The 17,497-nt window shown below is 43.3% G+C and overlaps 1 protein-coding gene across 1 annotated transcript in view; it reads right to left on the bottom strand.

Annotated features, from left to right (window-relative positions):
- The window catches only part of TNFRSF21 (TNF receptor superfamily member 21), an 83,814-nt gene that overhangs the window by 65,633 nt on the left and 684 nt on the right, over window positions 1-17,497 (bottom strand). The window lies entirely within an intron of this gene.

The following is a 17,497-nucleotide window of genomic DNA, read 5'->3' on the forward strand; positions in this document are numbered from 1 at the left end:
TGGAAGCTCTCAACCTGTTGTCCCCTCCTCCCTATTAATATGCATCTACCACTATGTATTTTCAGCACACACAGGAGGACCAGATCTGGAGTAGAAAGAATATTTGGGCATAGATTTAAAGAACAGAAGACTCATATTCTTGTCTAAAAACCAGTTGCCATTGAGTTGATTATGAGTCAGGGCGATCCTACATCTGTCGGAGTAGAAATGTGCTCCACCGGGTTTTCAATGACTGAATTTTCATAAATAGATCACCAGACCTTTTTTCCAAGTTGCCTCTGGGTGGACTTAAACCTCCAACCTTTCAGTCAGCAGCTGAACACTTCAACCGTTTGTACCACCCGGCCTTTGCCTTATGGTCAGGCGGTTGATCTTTTTGCACCTCATTCTACTCACCTGTTAAATTAGTAGGCTAGACTAAGTTGTAGTCAACTCTAACCTGGGATTCTGTGACTGTTGACCTCAGGTTCCACCTTCCCAGTGAAGCCTTTTTAATAAACTATTCCTAGACACCCAGATTCCAAGCAGATGAGCTGACCTCTTCACCACATTTCCTGTTTCTGTTAATCATTTTGGTACTTAATTACATATTGTTTTGTAATGTTTGCTAATGGCCTCATAAGTGTATGTATTTATCTTCCCCTAATGATTATAAGCAGCTCAAGGCCAGGGACAGACAGCCACACAGATTACATTTCCTCCCTTGCTCAACCACCTCAATAATGGAGATTGTGGAAATAACAAGCAAAGTATCTTCTGAGCCAGGGGCAGAAAACTAGATCCACATGCTATAAATAAATGTCACTGGAACACAGCCATTCATTTAGGTTTGGTTAGGTTGCTTCCGGAGCCACAGTGGCACAGTGGGTAAGTGCTCGGCTGCTAAGTGAAAAGTCAGAGCTTCAAACCCACTAGCAGCTCCACAGAAGAAAAGACCTGGCGATCTGCCTTATAAAGATTACAGCCTGGGAAATCTTATGGGGCAGTTCTACTCCGTCTTATAGGATCGCTGTGAGTCAGAATGGACTTGTCGGTACACAACAACAATAGGTTGCTTTCAGGCTACAAAGGCAGAGATGGATAGTTGGCTTGCAAACAAAGTATTTACTATCAGGCCCTTTATAGAAAAAGTCCTCCAACCTCTGCTCTCAGCAGTCAAAAGAAATGTCAAAAGATGCCGGCACCAGGAGCTCACACACAGGAACCCTCAGACCCTCTGACAGACTAGCAAGAACTGAGTTCTTGGCTTTTCTCAGCACCCACCTCAATTCACACACCAAATTTGATCCTTTCATCCTCTCAATGGCTTCCCACATGACTTAGGATGAAACCCAAAATCTTTAACAGTGAAAGGAGCTTCATCTGGAAAGCCATCCCTGCCCTTCCCACTTAAAACAGGTTTCACAATCTCTCCTGATATGACCACCATAATTTTACACTTACCTGTTTTCTGAAAACCCTGGTGGTATAGTGGTTAAGTGCTACGGCTGCTAACCAAAAGGTCGGGAGCTTGAATTCACCAGGCGCTCCTTGGAAACCCTATGAGGCAGTTCTATTCTGTCCTATAGGGTCGCCATGAGTCAGGATGGACTTGACGGCAATGGGTTTTGTTTTGTTTTTTGGTTTTACATTTGGAGCCCTGGTAGCACAGTGGTTAAGAGCTTGGGTGCTAACCAAAAGGTCGATAGTTGGAATCTATCAGCTGCTCCTTGGAAACCCTATGGGGCAGTTCTACTCTGTCCTACAGGATCACTGTGAGTTGGAATTGACTCGATGGCAATGAGTTTGGTTTCTGAGTTTGGTTTTACATTTATTTGATCAAAATCTTACATTTATCTGTTTAATGTGTCTTCCCCTCTGTCCTACAAACTCCAAGAGGACAAGGATGAGGTCTATTTCACATACTGGTACTATGCAAGCCCTCAAGGACAGCACCTGATTCATGATATACCTGGCAAGCGTTTCTTGATTAAATGAATGAAAAGATTTGTAGACCATAAGTAATTAGAAGCAGCAAATTAAAGTGTGATGGTGGGGAGATTGCTGAAGACAAGCAAGGGTAATGAAAGTGAGTGTGAAAAAAGAGAGCCTCCACAACATAGCCACAATAAGTGAAGAAGTAAAGCACTCTGGGACCTGTCAATGCAGGGACAAATAGTTCATTTCACCTTCAAAGACCCTGAAGGCATCACTCTGCTTTCAGTACCACAACTGGCTCATGAGAATTATGCTCAGCATGGTACTCTAAATGACAAGCTCATGTACTAAAGAGTTAAAAAAAAAAAAAAAACTCTTTTTCCTTTTTTCAAAGATTACACTAACTTGGTGCTTAGAACTCTACACAGTATGAAGAGATTATTCTCCAGAAGTTATCTACGGTCCTTCTAGTTTAACTTCAGTTATTTGGTAAATTTCATTTATCCAGGATGGTATCACCATATCAGCGCACAGTACTGTCCCAGCTTGTACAGAATGTAGAAGTACCATAAGTACTTACTGAGTGATTAAGAGGTAAAACTCAGGACAAAGCAAATTTCAAAGGAGGGAAGATACCAGCTATAAAGTCATCCAGGGTCTCAGCACTCACCCTAGTGATCCATGTTATACCTGTCCTGTCACTTCTAGTTTTGGGTCCAGAGATTAACCCAACTGAAGAAGCACCCAGAGGTGCTAATACACACCAGAACGTTGATGTCTATTCTTAATAATTCCTATTCCACAACCCCAACAATAAAAGTAATTCTCGTAATTTACAATTACAACATATTTGTGTCATTCTTGTTCCTCATCATAGTCTAGAAATTTTTTTAATACAAAATGACCCAACTTAAGGCAGTGATAAACTCTTGTCTATTCAAAATGGACAAGCAGGGAGACTGCCTGTGAGTTTGCTGTGGCAATTTTTTTTTTTCTAAATGCTGCATAAAGCTAATCTTTTGAGAGGAAACTCAGTTATTGTGGCGATGGCAACAAAGAAAAGGCAATCAAGTTATTCCTGAGATGGTGATTATGAAACATTCTAAGACATGATCAAAAGACAAAAGCCTGGCAGAGCTGGACACCCCCAGAATTTCCGACCATTTTATTTTGAGCATCATGTCACATTTGTAGTAACAAGACATTGGCTGCTTGGAATTCTCTAGATCTGAAGCGGCGGTGGGGGGGGAATTTATCAAGAGAAAAGCTTCAGGATAAGCCTTCCACAGATCACAGACAAAACTGCAATTATGTTATCAAAATTCAGTCAACTCTTGCATTTCCTACTATTCTCTCTGATTTAAAGAAAAAAACAAACGAACAAAAAAAACACACCTCTGTAACCAGGGCAAAAGCAGGGGCTGTTTTTCAAGCTGGCAAATATAGAGATTGCCAAGGCTAGATGTGCTGACTACAGGACTGGAGGAAGGCAACCTCAGGGAACACTGGGAAAAGGAAAAAAACAGGCAAGACTTAACCCAGATGCTGTCTTCCCTGGTACCTGCAATGCACAAGACGGTATGCACTCCACATTAAGTCCTTGGACCACAGAACCTCATCGCAGCGGCTATTTCTTTAGGCTAAGACCTCCATCTACATAGAGGAGCCACGGGCAAGCTGCCCATTTATTTAGCCACCAAGTAGTAAATGAATTGGCATTATATACAACACGATTGGGATTTTTAAAAAATTGCCATCAAGTTGATTCTGACTCATAGCAACCCTATAGGACAGAGTAGAACTGCCCCACAGGGTTACAATTGGGATAAAACGAAAAAAAACAAACCTACTACTGTAGATTCGATTCCAACTCATAGCGACCCTATACCCTATAGGACAGAGTAGAACTGCCCCACAGAGTTTCCAAGGAGCGCCTGGCAGATTCAAACTACCGACCCCTTGGTTAGCAGCCATAGCACTTAACCACTATGCCACCAGGATTTCCACAACTGGGATAGGTATAAGGAAATACTCCTCTGTGTCCATCACTAAAGATTTGCAGAAGAGCATATAAACCAAGGCAAAACCAAGGACACCAGCCAATGCAGCAATGCCAGCATGAAATATAAGCACAACCTATTTTGGCCTGAAATGTGCCAGGCCAGCCCAGCTCTATCAGGAAAGTGGCACAACTCCTGTGCCTCAGTTTCCCCATTGGTATAATGGAGATTATCATAATACCTACTGTCATAAGATTGTTTTGAGAATTAATTGGTAACACAGGTGAAGCAGATAGAACATGGCTGACACATAGTAAACCCATAACCAAACTTGTTGCCGTCGAGTCGATTCCAACACACAGCGACCCTACAGGACAAAGTAGAACCGCCCCATAGAGTTTCCAAGGAACAGCTAGCTGGTAGACTCAAACTGCCCACCTTTTGGTTAGCAGCCAAGCTTTTAACCACTGCATCACCAGGACTCCTGACACATAGTAAGTGTTCTGTAAATATTATTTTAATTATCACTCCCTCCACTTATCATTCCAGTATTTTAGCTTCATTCCTTTGGGATTAGATAATCTTATAAAGTTTCCTAATTGCAATGCAAAAAATCCAATCCCTGAGAAATATTCAATTCCTTAGGAGTATGTCAAAGACACCAGATTTTAATCCTAAAACATATCCAACTGGACTTACAGCATACTATAAAAAAATGTATATATATATACACACAGCTACATGGCATTGACTTGGAAGAAAAAAAAAGGCCAGTTGGCATTTTCAAAAAAAGGTTTAAAATATAAACTTAGTATAGAGCAAATGGAAACCCTGGTGGTGTAGTGGTTAAGTGCTACGGCTGCTAACCAAAGGGTCGGCAGTTTGAATCCGCCAGGCGCTCATTGGAAACTCTATGGGGGGCAGTTCTACTCTGTCCTATAGGGTCGCTATGAGTCAGAATTGAATCGATGGCACTGGATTTGGTTTGGTTTTTGGTTTACACAACAAATGAAAAAACAAGAGAAGAGAAAGAATTTACTATTAATAAGTACACTTTAGACAACTGGCACAGAATTTAAATGAGCATTTTCCAGAGCATGTTTCCTTGATCCAGTCCTACAAGATCTTTATAATTCTATGGTCTAAAACAAGGATGGGCAAACTCCAGCCTCTGCCTGTTTTTGCATGGCCTATGAGCTAGGAATGTTTGGGGGGAAAAAATAATAGTATTTTGTGACACATGAGGGGTATATGAAATTCAAATTTCATCATCCACAAATAAAGTTTTATTGGAACATAGCCACACCCGTTCCTCTAGGTATTACCTAGGGCTGCTTTCACACCATATAGGCAGCATTGAGTAGTTGCAACAGGGACTATATGACCCACAAAGCTGAAAATATTTACTATCTGGCTCTTTACAGATAAATTATGGACCCCTTGGTCTAAAAAGTTTAGAAAATGCTCCTGATTATGGCCCTCTCTTGAAGAGGCACAATTAAAATGAGGAGTATGATGGTACAGGTTAAGCGTTCTGTTGCTAACAAAAAGGTTGGTGGTCTAAACCCACCCAGCAGCTCTGCAGGAAAAAGACCTATCGATCTGCTTCTGTAAAGACTGTTGCTGTTGTTTTGTGCCATCAAGTTGATTCCAACTCATAGTGACCCTAACAGGGCAGAGCAGAACTGCCCCATAGGGTTTCCTAGGCTTTAATCTTTATGGGAACAGATTGCCAGGTCTCTTCTCCCACTACCTCGGAAACCCTATGGGGCAGTTCTACTGTCACATGGGGTCACTATGAGTTGAAATCAACTTGACGGCATCTGTGATGGTTAAGATTGTATGTCAACTTGGCCAGGCCATGATTTTCAGTGGCTTGGCAGTTGTATGACATTGTGATCACTTCCATGTTGAGATTTGATATAACGTAATCACCCCCGTGATGGGATCTGCTGTGAGTAGCCAATCAGTTGAAAGGGAGTTTCCTTGGGCATGTGGCCTGCATCAAATATAACTGGACATTCTGACAAGCTTCATGGGCTTTTGCTCACTCTGGATCCTGCAGCTGGCTCCTGTGTGTCTGACCTCCAGTTCTTGGAGCCTAAGCTAGCAGCTTACCTCCGGTCCTGTCTGCCAATCTTGGCATTCATCAATCTTCGCAGCCTGTGAGCAAGAGCCCTGCTCTCTGACCTGCAGATCCTGGGTTTGCCAGCCCGTATGGCTACGTGAATCAAGGGAAGCCTCTATCCTGACCCATGGACTTGGAACATTCCAGCCGCTACAACCGTGTGAGCCATTTCCTTGATACAAATCTCTCCCTACGTATATACTTATATGCTTTACTGATTTAGCTTCTCTAGAGAACCCAGCCTAAGACAGATGCTATCGAGTCGATTCTGACTCATAGCAACCCTATAGGACAAGGTAGAACGGCCCCATAGGGTTTCGTAGGCTGTAACCTTTACAGAAGCAGATTGCCAGGTCTTCTCTCCCTCATACCGGCTAGCAGGTTCAAACCACTAACCTTTCAGTTAGCAGCTGACCCACAGAGTGGGACGCTCCACTCTCTACAACCGGATGAGCCGTATCCTTGATGTAAATGTCTCTCTCTATATATTTATACACTTTACTGGTTTTGTTTCTCTAGAGAACCCAACCTAGACAGCATCTAACAACAGTGATAGCTCCAGAAAGCCCTGCAGAAGCGCTGCAGAAAATGGCAACTTTGTGGAACCCTGCACTTATTTGACCATATAATCCTTTACTCAAGTAATGTATATGAACCCAATACACATTGATGTAGTCTTTACCACAAACATGATACTCAAGTTCAGAAAAATCAACAATCTCAACACTTAAACGGTCAAAAATTCAAAGAAATCAGAATATTTATTCCATCTGTAAAGATAGAGATCCAGTTCTGACTATTAAAACAAAATGAACAACAACAAGTCTCAGACACAAGAAAGCAAGTTTAAATATGTAAAACTAAATTTTTGTACTATTAAATATAACATAAAATGTGAAAATGCATGCCATATACAGCTAATAAAATCCTGTAACCAAAAATCTATAAAGAATTAATGCAAATGAGATTAACACAAATTCCACCCAACAGTTAAGACTACTGAGTGGACTACATGAGGAATTACAAAGTTAATCATTGTGTGGCTAAACTTAGAACATCCCTAGCTGAATGTCAACTACTGAAATGCAAATTTCCATAACCAAGGACACTTACATATCTATATTAAGGCAGCATAAATAACCCCAATGCTGGTAGGCTTGTGGGGTAGAAAGCACATTTCTAAGTTGCTGGTAGCACTATAATTCTTTCGGAACACAACCTGGCAATAGGCAACAAGCGTTATAAAACTATTCATTCATTTCCTTTGACCCGGCAATTCCACTCTGGGGAATACACCTCATGGAAACGACCCAAAAGGAAACAGTAATTGGTTTGAACAGAGACATCTTTATTAATGCTGCTTGCAGTGGTAGAACAATAACAACACAAGCACCCGACAACAGAAAGATCGCTCAACACACTGCCAATCAGAGCACCATTAAAAATGGTATGCCAATATGATCACTAAAAAGGGTACGCATGAAAGCACCTCAAACGTACTAAATATTTTGAAAATCTATACTTCACGCTCCCCAGTCTCACCCACTCCTCCCTCAGCCTTCCCCTATCGAAGTAATCAGACCACCGTAGATGGCTCAAGCTAGAAAGGTCGTAGTCAGCCTTGATGACTCCTTTCCTTCAATCTCGTCTCCCCCTCCCCCCCGCCCCGATATCCTCACCATCAGCAAGCTGTCAGTCCTCACTCCAAAATCTCTCCAATCTGTTGAGTAACCCCCATCTTCACTGCCACCACACCAGAACCATCATCCCTTTCTTAAACTACTTCAAAAGATTCCAACTGGCCTCTTGCTTCTAGGAGCTTTGACAGCACAACAGTTAAGCGCTAGGCTGCTAACTCACCCAGTGGCTCTGGGGGAGAAAGACCTGATGATCCAAAACTGTAAAGATTACAGTCTAGAAAACCCTACGAGGCAATTCTACTCTGCCACATGGGATCGCTAGGACTGAAAAACCAACTCGATGGCACCTAACAACTCTTGCTTCTATGTTTCCCCCTCTTTAATTCATTCTCCATACAGCAGCCAAAGTGATCTATTTTTTTAAAAAAAAAAAACCTAATTCAAGTTAGAGTGAGTTTAATTCAAGTCATATTATAACCCTGCTTTTCACTGCACTGAGTGATATCCTGACACTTTCACATCTTAAAATGTCTTATATGATCTAGCCCCTGCCTGTCTCTTCAACCTCAATCTATTAGCCACCCATTCCCTTCCTCTGTCACTGAGTACCAACCACAATGTACTTCTTTCTATTCCTTGAATATGTACAGTAGATTCTTTCCTACCTCTAGACCATGTCATATGCTATTCCCTTCTACTGGTAGACTCTTCTGCTCTTTGAATGGTTGGCTCTTTCTTAAGTCACTCCTTTTGTCTTCCCTGATAAACCATGAAATCCAAGAGGCAGAGACCATGAATAGTCTTTCACTATCGTATTCCTAGAATCTAGCAACATCTGACATTTAGTAGATGCTCCACAAATATTTATCCAATGAATGAAAAACAACAGAAAATAGGTACACAAAGAAAAACAGAACACATGCAGGTACAGGCACATTAGTTTTAACTATGCATAAATGTGTGTACACTGTCAAAGAATAGAATTGAATTGGGAAGACCCAAAAAAAGAATTCCACATCCACTAGTTTCTTCTAGTCTACCAACTTGCTTAACTCTAAAATATTCCTTCTCAGTAACTCAAATCCTCTTGAGTTATAGTTCAAAGTATTGAGATGTAGCTCAAGTTCCAACTACTTTCTAAACTTGTCTAGAATGAATAACAGTTTAGAGCAATACCCTTGTGAAATTCATTTAACAATCATTTATTGCTTAACTACTATGTGTCAGGGCGCTGAGCCAGAAAAACAAAGATGAATAGCACACTCTCTGTTGTCTTTGAAAAGCTGAAATGGAGTAATAACATTGGCCCTGAGCATTCTAAGTGACGAGAGAAGCACGCACAAACCTCGTTCATTTTGTTATTTTTCCTGGACCAGGTACACATGGTTTAAAACCAAGAGGAGAGATCATGGACTTCTAGAAGTAAAGGAAGACCAAAGACTGAATAATAACGCAGCAAATTATTCTGGGAACCTGTGGCCATTTGCCATTGACTCTCACTCTGCCTTTTCAACCCTCCCGGCCTCTTCAAATCCTAGTTAGCTTGACCTAGCCATAACTAGAATGAAATCAGATGATGGTTTTGTCCTGAAGGTATTCTGGGAGACCAGAATTCTAATATCTTTTCCAGAGCCAATGATTAAACAATTTCCTCTCATCCTTCACCTCTTTATACTCTACTCAGTCTCCACAATCTATAAACCAGTTGCCATCAAGTTGGTTGCTACTCATGATGACCCCATGTGAGTAAGGAGATGTTTAAAAACTTGTTTAAGAGAATACTACAAGTGAGTGTGATAAACCAAACAAACACATCCCTGCAGAACCACTCATACCATGTGGTTAAACCAGTTTCTAAGAGACTTGAAATTAAAAGTTAACAAAAGGAATCATAATAACAGATGGTGTGAGCCCACGCGCATATCCTATACAAATAACGACACTGGCAGCAAAGAAAACCCTACAAGGTCCTCAAGTTCTCAGGAAAAGCGAGTTGAAACTACATTGCTAAGCAGAACTCATTTCACACCATGACTCACTAAGCAAATATTTTTCAAAATGATCCAAGTAGCAGGAAAGCAACACATCCATTCCCTATTTATAACATTTCAATATGCAGGAGTATCTTTCCATCTTAACCATGGCACTACTGCCCATTGGAATCACACCACAGGAAAATGCACGCCAATGCCTCCACACCCTCCCCTTTCAATCCACACGCACAGGTTGCTCTTACTTTATAACCAGTAGTTTTGGCTAAACTTCCTAGCACCATCATGGAACAGAGCTGCTCACCTGATGGAAAGACAACATTCAACTCTCCAGCAAAAGCATCCCCTTAACAGGAAGCAAAATTCTGGTAAATTAAGGTTACCTGTCCCCCTACCTACAACTTAGCAGAAGGAGCAGTGTGTACAAAGCCACACCGACCTATATTTGAATCTTCTCTACAGCATTTGCCAGCTGTGTGACCATAACCTCTCCTAAGCCGCATCTGCTTATCTGTAAAATGGGGCTGATGCTACATCCACACAGACTTCTCAGACTCCAACCTTTCAGTAAGCACCCGGGAGAGTTAACTGTTTGCACTGCACCAGGGACTTCCTTGGTACTATCTCCAGTTGCCAACGAGTTGGCTCCAACTCATGGGGACCTCACGTGTGTCAGAATAGAACTGTGCTCCAGACGGTCTTCATGGCCGATTTTGGGGAAGTGGATCACCAGGTCTTTTTTCCAGCGTGCCTCTGGGTGAACTCAAATCTTCAACCTTTCAGTTAGCAGTGAGCTCATGAACGATTTACCCCACTCAGAGAGTTCCTTTGGCACTATGTTGTTGTTGTTATGTACCATAGAGACAATTTTCAATTCACAGCAACCCCATGTGACAGAGTAGAACTGCCTCTAGGGTTTTCTAGACTAATCTTTACGGAAGTAGATCACCAGGTCTTTCTCCTATAAAGTCACTGGGTGGGTTCGAACCACCAACTTTTGGTGACCAGCCAAGTGCTTAACCATTGCATTACCAGGCTCTTTCCGGGACACTATTAAAGAAAAAAACCCCAAACCAAATCCATTGTCATTGAGTTGATTCCAACTCATAGTGACCCTATAGGACAGAGTAGAATTGCCCGACAGAGTTTCCAAGGCTGTAATCTTTACGGAAGCAGACTGCCACATCTTTCTCCCATGGAGCACCTGGTGGGTTTGAACCACTGACCTTTCTATTAGCAGCTGAGCACTTAACCACTGTATCACTAGGGCTCCTCGCTTGGTACTATTATATACCCATTGAATCCATGGCTGCTCCCATGTGGCTCCAATATATTGTTAGTCATAGACACTCTTCCTCTCTCTTATATCCATTAAGCTGATATTTCCTCTCCAAGACAGACAGATTTGCAAATGCCTCCAAGGGACAAAGATGCCACCAAGCAGTTCTGGTGGCAGAGGGTTAAATGAAACAAATGGAAAATTATAGAAAGGTCTGCCCTGTTATGACTTAGCTTACAAAGCCACCTCCTTTTTTTTTACTTTAGGATAAAGCCTTAAGATAGAATTTTTTCTTAAGATATAATTTTTTAAATATTCTAAAGAAAACGGGGCTACAGCTCAGTGCCTTGACCACTCACCCACACCCTGCCCAGCCCCACCCACTCCTGCCTGGGGTCCCTCTGGGCATGACTTTCCCAGCACTGCAAACATCTGTTGTCTCTGAACCTAGGGTGCTGGTGTGTGGGGAAAAAAAAAATCCAGATAGCCACAAAACCAGGGAGAAGGACCTATTCCTGGTGGCCCTTAGCACCCCTCAAGAGAAGTGAGATCACTTCCTGCTTTGAAACAACAGCGTAAGTATCAGTGAGTCCGACCCCTCTACAGCCCCAAGTATGCACATTCCCACCCACATCTGCCAGGTTCCTCCAGGCTTTCAACTTCCAGCCAAGCTCCTCTCCTCTCGGATTCAGGCCGGAAATGGCAGGTAGTAGGAAAGCCAGGTGGCAGCATTCAAGCCAATTTAAGATTCCTGTTGATTTTTTTTTTTTTTTTTTAATTTGACAAATACAAACACTGGGGCAAGGCCAGTGTTTACTCATGGTCTCTCCCCTAAAGAATCCAAGCTCAGCAGCTGCTCAGCAGCAGCAACAAAGCCCAGCCTCCTGCTAATGCCAATTGGGGTTCTGACTTTGGGGACCAAGCTGACTTCTACCATGGCTTTGGTTTTTTATCCTCTCAAACAGACGTATCTGTATCTAATAGTCCAGACTGGTTCGGTTCCAGATGGTTATTGGACACATGCCCAAAAGACTCGGAGATAACCTGGGCTTCTCATCACAGAAGAGAAGGACCTCATGTTCCAGGAAGTTGCTGTGATCTGACATCACCGAAATCTGCCAGGCCTGCTTGGGGAAAGAGGGCCAGCAGGGTCCTCATGCTTACTGGCAAATCGGAATTGCAGTTTACGCAAAGAAAAGTCACTCAATTCATACTGGCCCCTGAACAGTCTGATGATGCATCGGACCATTTCCTGTCACCAAAAAGGAAAAAAAAAAAATTTTTTTTTTAAACAAAGTTTGCTTAAGCCAATTATTGGAAACCCTGGTGGCATAGTGGTTAAGTGCTATAGCTGCTAACCGAAGGGTCGGCAGTTCGAATCCGCCAGGTGCTCCTTGGAAACTCTAAGGGGTAGTTCTACTCTGTCCTACAGGGTCGCTATGAGTCGGAATCGACTCGATGGCACTGAGTTTGGTTTTTTGGTTTTGTAAGCCAAATATGGCTTACATGCTCTATAGAGGGCCAGCTGAATACAAAACCAATTTGCAATTTGCCTATGGAGTCTCCAAAGAGGTTCTACCTCCCATCTTCGCAGATGGTGTAAAGTGTGAAGTTAAGTTAAGGTGTGATGTCTGCTCACTTTGATCTAAGATACAGGAAGTACACAGACTGCCTGCTGGAGCCAGCTCAGTAGCTCACGCCTGTCCCAGTCCAATAACGACACACCTGGAGACAGGAACCCTCTCAAAACTGTTCTGGAAAATACGGTACTAACTGTGCTTACCATAACCAGCTTGATAAGACTTTGTCCAAATTCAGCTAACTGGTTGTTGTTAGGTGCCATGGAGTCAATTTCAATTCAAAAGTGACAGAAGAGAACTGACCTTAAAGGGTTTTCTAGTCTGTAATTTTTAGGGGAGCAGATTGCCAGGTATTTCTCCACAGAGCTGCTGAGTCGGCTTGAATTGCCAGCCTTTTGGTTAGCATCTGAGTGCTTAACTGCTGCACCACCACTGCTCCTACACCTATTTAGTCTCCGTTTTTTTCTCTCAACTTAAAGGCAGGACAAATCCTGTTATAAAGAACTTTCTTCTTGCTTTTTGGTTTGCTTGTATAGTTTATTTACACTGCAGGCTTCTTTACTTTGGAATGGAACTGAGGCAGATTCAACATGTATTATGTGCCTTTGGAAGTAGTTCAATGAGAAAGCTTCATCCCATTCTCTACATTTTGACTGGAGTGATGGGAGACTCCTGGAGTAACTCAGGAGTCCTACATTTCAGTAGAGCTCTCCCCATTTTCTTGATTACATCACTTTTCCTACCCAGGTCTGATGTAGATTATCCTGAGATTTGAAACTGTTTGCTTTCTCTGACTTTCAAAATAATAGCCAAAGTTTCTTCAAGTGTTTTAAATATTTTAACATAAATCACTCTTTGTGTATGGCTCTGTATATAGTCCATTCTTCCACTGATTACATATGAGCATGTGAAACCCCAACCAGCAGTACTAATGGCTATGTCTATTTTAAACACCATGTAAATTGTACCTTGGGGACAAGATCCAAATTCAAATTCATCTCTGGGTTCCTAAGACAGTTCCTGGCTCAGAAAGGTTGCTCCACGTAGCTTTGTTAACATCAAAAATAAATCACTTCCCCAACCTAGCATTTTTTCCCCTCAACAAAAAGGATGTAGGATGTTAGTTAGATCAGCTGAGTTTCACGTTCCCTTCCAGCTTTCCCACTCTAGGATTGCGGAGTTAAGGTAAGTAGAAAGAGAACAAGCTCCTGGACATAAAATTCAAAGTTGTAACTGTAAGTTCTTCCTGAACTTGCCAAGTACTGACATGATCCAGGACTTCAGCCCTCACCACACCACCCCATGCCTGCCTAGTCAACCAAAGTGGGGTGCCAACATACTAGGTAATTGAATTCTATAATCAAAGGTCAGAAGGTGGCACTAAGCTAAGATGTCCAGTCCCAACGGCAGTGACAAACAAATAGTACTTTCTAGGCAAGCATGCAATCAGGCAGGTTCTGACAGCAAATGGCCCTCTGTCTGGGCTTCATAATACACACAGAACAGCAGTTTCCAAAACTTCAGAACTCATTGCCTTATCAATTATGGCTCCCTTCTCTGCTGACTGCCTGACTGCCAACATTACATCTGTCCAGAGCAAACTCCCTGAGAGCAAGAGGCCATCTCTGACTGTGTTGTGTCACATTGGGCAAGCCCTTTTAGGGCATTCCTTAACACTGGCACAAACCTAAAGGTTTCATTTATCCTGTCTCCAGACGTTTGGCCTGAGAACACATAGTATTTTGTTTTTCAGTCTGTGTTTTACTTTCTAATGTCATGGCAGATGCTTCAACTCATCAGACACAGAACTGCAAGGGCAAGAATTCTTCCTTCCAAAGACACTCACGTAATCCTCAGTTACGTTCTGCAACAAACCAAGCCACCAGTCTCAACTTTCCCCCAGTGAGCCTTCTCTGTTGCTACATTTCATCACCTAGCAATTTGAGGTTGCGAAACAGGCAGTGAGACACAGGAGTGAGGAAGGACATGAGCTGGGAAGTTAGACAGTCCTGGGTCCCAGCCCTAGTGCCATCATTTGCTAGCTGTATGGCCCTGGGCAAATCACTTAAGTTCTTTGAGCCTCCATTTTCTCATCTGTAAAATGGAGATAACACCACCTACTTCACAGAGTTGTTGGGAATAAATGAAATACTGTATACGAAGTACCTGGCACATTATAATTGCTCTGTCTCTTCATACATATAATATTTTATATATACATATATATAGGTGGGAAACCCTGGTGGCGTAGTGGTTAAGTGCTACAGCTGCTAACCAAAGGGTTGGCAGTTCGAATCCGCCAGGCGCTCCCTGGAAACTCTATGGGGCAGTTCTACTCTGTCCTATAGGGTTGCTATGAGTCGGAATCCACTCAATAGCACTGGGTTTGGTTTGGTTTGGTATATATATAGGTGCTTTTTTAAAGCGTATAGTAAGTTCTCCTTTACGCAGCTAGCCTGTCACAACAAAACAAAGTGTCAGGAAAACAATAATAATATAAATATTGCATACACAAAAGAATGGTATAGTTGAAGGAAAACGGATAGCTGAAAGCCATAAGAAGCAAGACATTTATTAAGGTTATTATTTTTTAATCTAACTGTTAATATGCGAATGGGTCACTAATTCCTCTACTCCTCACCCTAGTAGGGTCTTAAGCACCCTGCTATGTTTACCTGGGTTCCAGTACCTCGTATCTTTCTGTCACTTTCACATGACCAAGAATCCCAATGGGATAAAGAATCCTTAGAATGACTTTATGAAATCATCTTTTTACACATCAACAAAGCCTGTCCTGAAGACTGGAGCATGTAGAGACAGAAAAAACAAAGTACATTTCCTTCCCACCCTGGATGGGGGTTATAACATAGTTCCCGATCATCCCTGGGGCACACACCCTCTCTCAGTCACCCGCATAATGAAGGGGTCAAACCCATGCTATCCCATGAATTTAAGTGGAGGCTTTTTATTATAGTTAGCCAGAGAATAAGGAACCCGATACTGGTTAACACCTTGAATTTGATTCTACATCCCAGTATAAACTTAATTTTTTATACAGCCAACTTTAAACTCTCAGGTCTTCAGCTGCAAATCCAGGGCATAACTTTTAAGTAAGCTCAATTGGATGGTTTCCGAAAGGAGCTGAACTATTTCTTGGTTTTTCTGGTTAAAGCAACCTACTCTTTGATTTTATGGAGACCTTATTTTAAGCAACTATCTCATGCTAAAAGGTAAAATAAGGGGGATATTGCATACTGACTCAAGTTTAATCTGAAAGTGGCCTCTATGGGGAGCAAAATAATGAGAGGGGTTAAAAACAAAAACAAACCCATTGCTGTGGACTCGATTCTGACTCAGATTCTGACTCATAGTGACCCTATAGGACAGAGTAGAACTGCCCCATAGGGTTTCCAAGGAGCACCTGGTGCATCCGAACTGCTGACCTTTTGGTTAGCAGCCAAACTCTTAACCACTGTGCCACCAGGGCTCCATCAGAGGGACCTGATAAACATGTGGTGGCATAGGGTGACAGATCTAAGTTCTTGGGGAAACTCAGGGATAGATCTAACTCCACTGATCAGTGATCAGGATCAGCATTCCACGGACTTGGGTGGAGCTCTCTCCCCCCCAAGACTGCTAATACAGGTTCACTGCCCCAGAGAGACTCCCCTACTGCTTACCAGCCATTAACCTTGTTTCAGTGATACAGACCTCGACTTTACCAGTGACCTTACCCACTTTACAAATGAGAAGAGTCTCTGAAGGGAGACTGGGGCTTGTCTCATTATAAATGCTAACACCAACAAACTTTTAATCTCTCCCTTCCTTTTAAAACACAGACCCACATAGGGGACCAGAGTGTCTGTACCGTGAACATTCTGGCCATAGCAACTGCATTGCTCTGGGATCTAAGCAGATCTTGACTAGCCAGTGTCTGAGCCTTTTGGGGGAAGGAGACAGCAAGCCTGCCTTTCCTTCACACAGCCCTGCCATGAAGGTAGGCTCTTGTGTTGTTGTTGCTTGTTTTGTTTTGTTTTTGTTGTTTCTAGCTAGAATCTCCACTCTCAGCTGCAGAGACAAAAGATAGGCATGCACGCTTATGGTGGCTCTTGGTTTTGATCTCAAACAAACGTTATTTTACCTAACTCGCCCCTCCTCCTTCCCCCAACCTCCAGGGAACATTTGGAAAGAAGAGTAAGGGATTTGGGGGAGTTGAGGATAAGTTTTGGGTGAAGGGTGATTTCAGGCTTTGACCAGGTAGGTGATGGAGGACTAGGTACCGGGCACGCCCCAGAGGGGTGAGGTTTGGGTGCTGAAGGAACCTACACCATCCAGCAGGATCACCTGTCCAGCTGCAGGTAAACAAGGAATAGGGCAGCCTGGAGAAGGACTTGCTTGGTCTTCCTTTATGCAGCTCTTTCCCCCTCACCCCATTCGAGTGCCAGCGCTGGCTGGGAGCCGGCGCTTTGGAGGCGCCTGGGAGTGGGTCTAAGGGTTTTTTGGCCTGTAGAAACTGGGACCCACCCGAGCCAAGAGGGAGGAGAGATGAAGGAAGGACACAGGAGGGGGCGGCTGGCGCCCTGCTGGGGAATGCGAGGCGCGGATGCACGGGGCGGTTTCCAGTGCCCGGCGCGCACCGGTACCACGCTCCCCACTGCAGTAGCATCCGGACATGACACTGCAGCTGCAACAAAGCGGCGGTCGCGGTGAGCCCTCCGCGCCCCTCGTCGCAGCCCGGGCCCCACACCGCGCGGAGGGGCCGTCGCCAGCGGGTGTGGGCTGGCGGACCGCTAGGTGGGCCAAATACAGGAAAAAGCCCTGAAATGCGCAAGGAACCGGGCGGCCACCTCTAGCGCCTCCCCCAGCGCTGCCAGACTGCAAAGAAAACAATTCGCCTTCATTCCCGAACCCCACGGGGCTCTGCGGCTCCCCCAAATGACCCCATAGGAGTCCTCGGGTGTG

This window comes from Elephas maximus, chromosome 1 (assembly GCF_024166365.1).
Source record: "Elephas maximus indicus isolate mEleMax1 chromosome 1, mEleMax1 primary haplotype, whole genome shotgun sequence".
NCBI lineage: Eukaryota > Metazoa > Chordata > Mammalia > Proboscidea > Elephantidae > Elephas > Elephas maximus.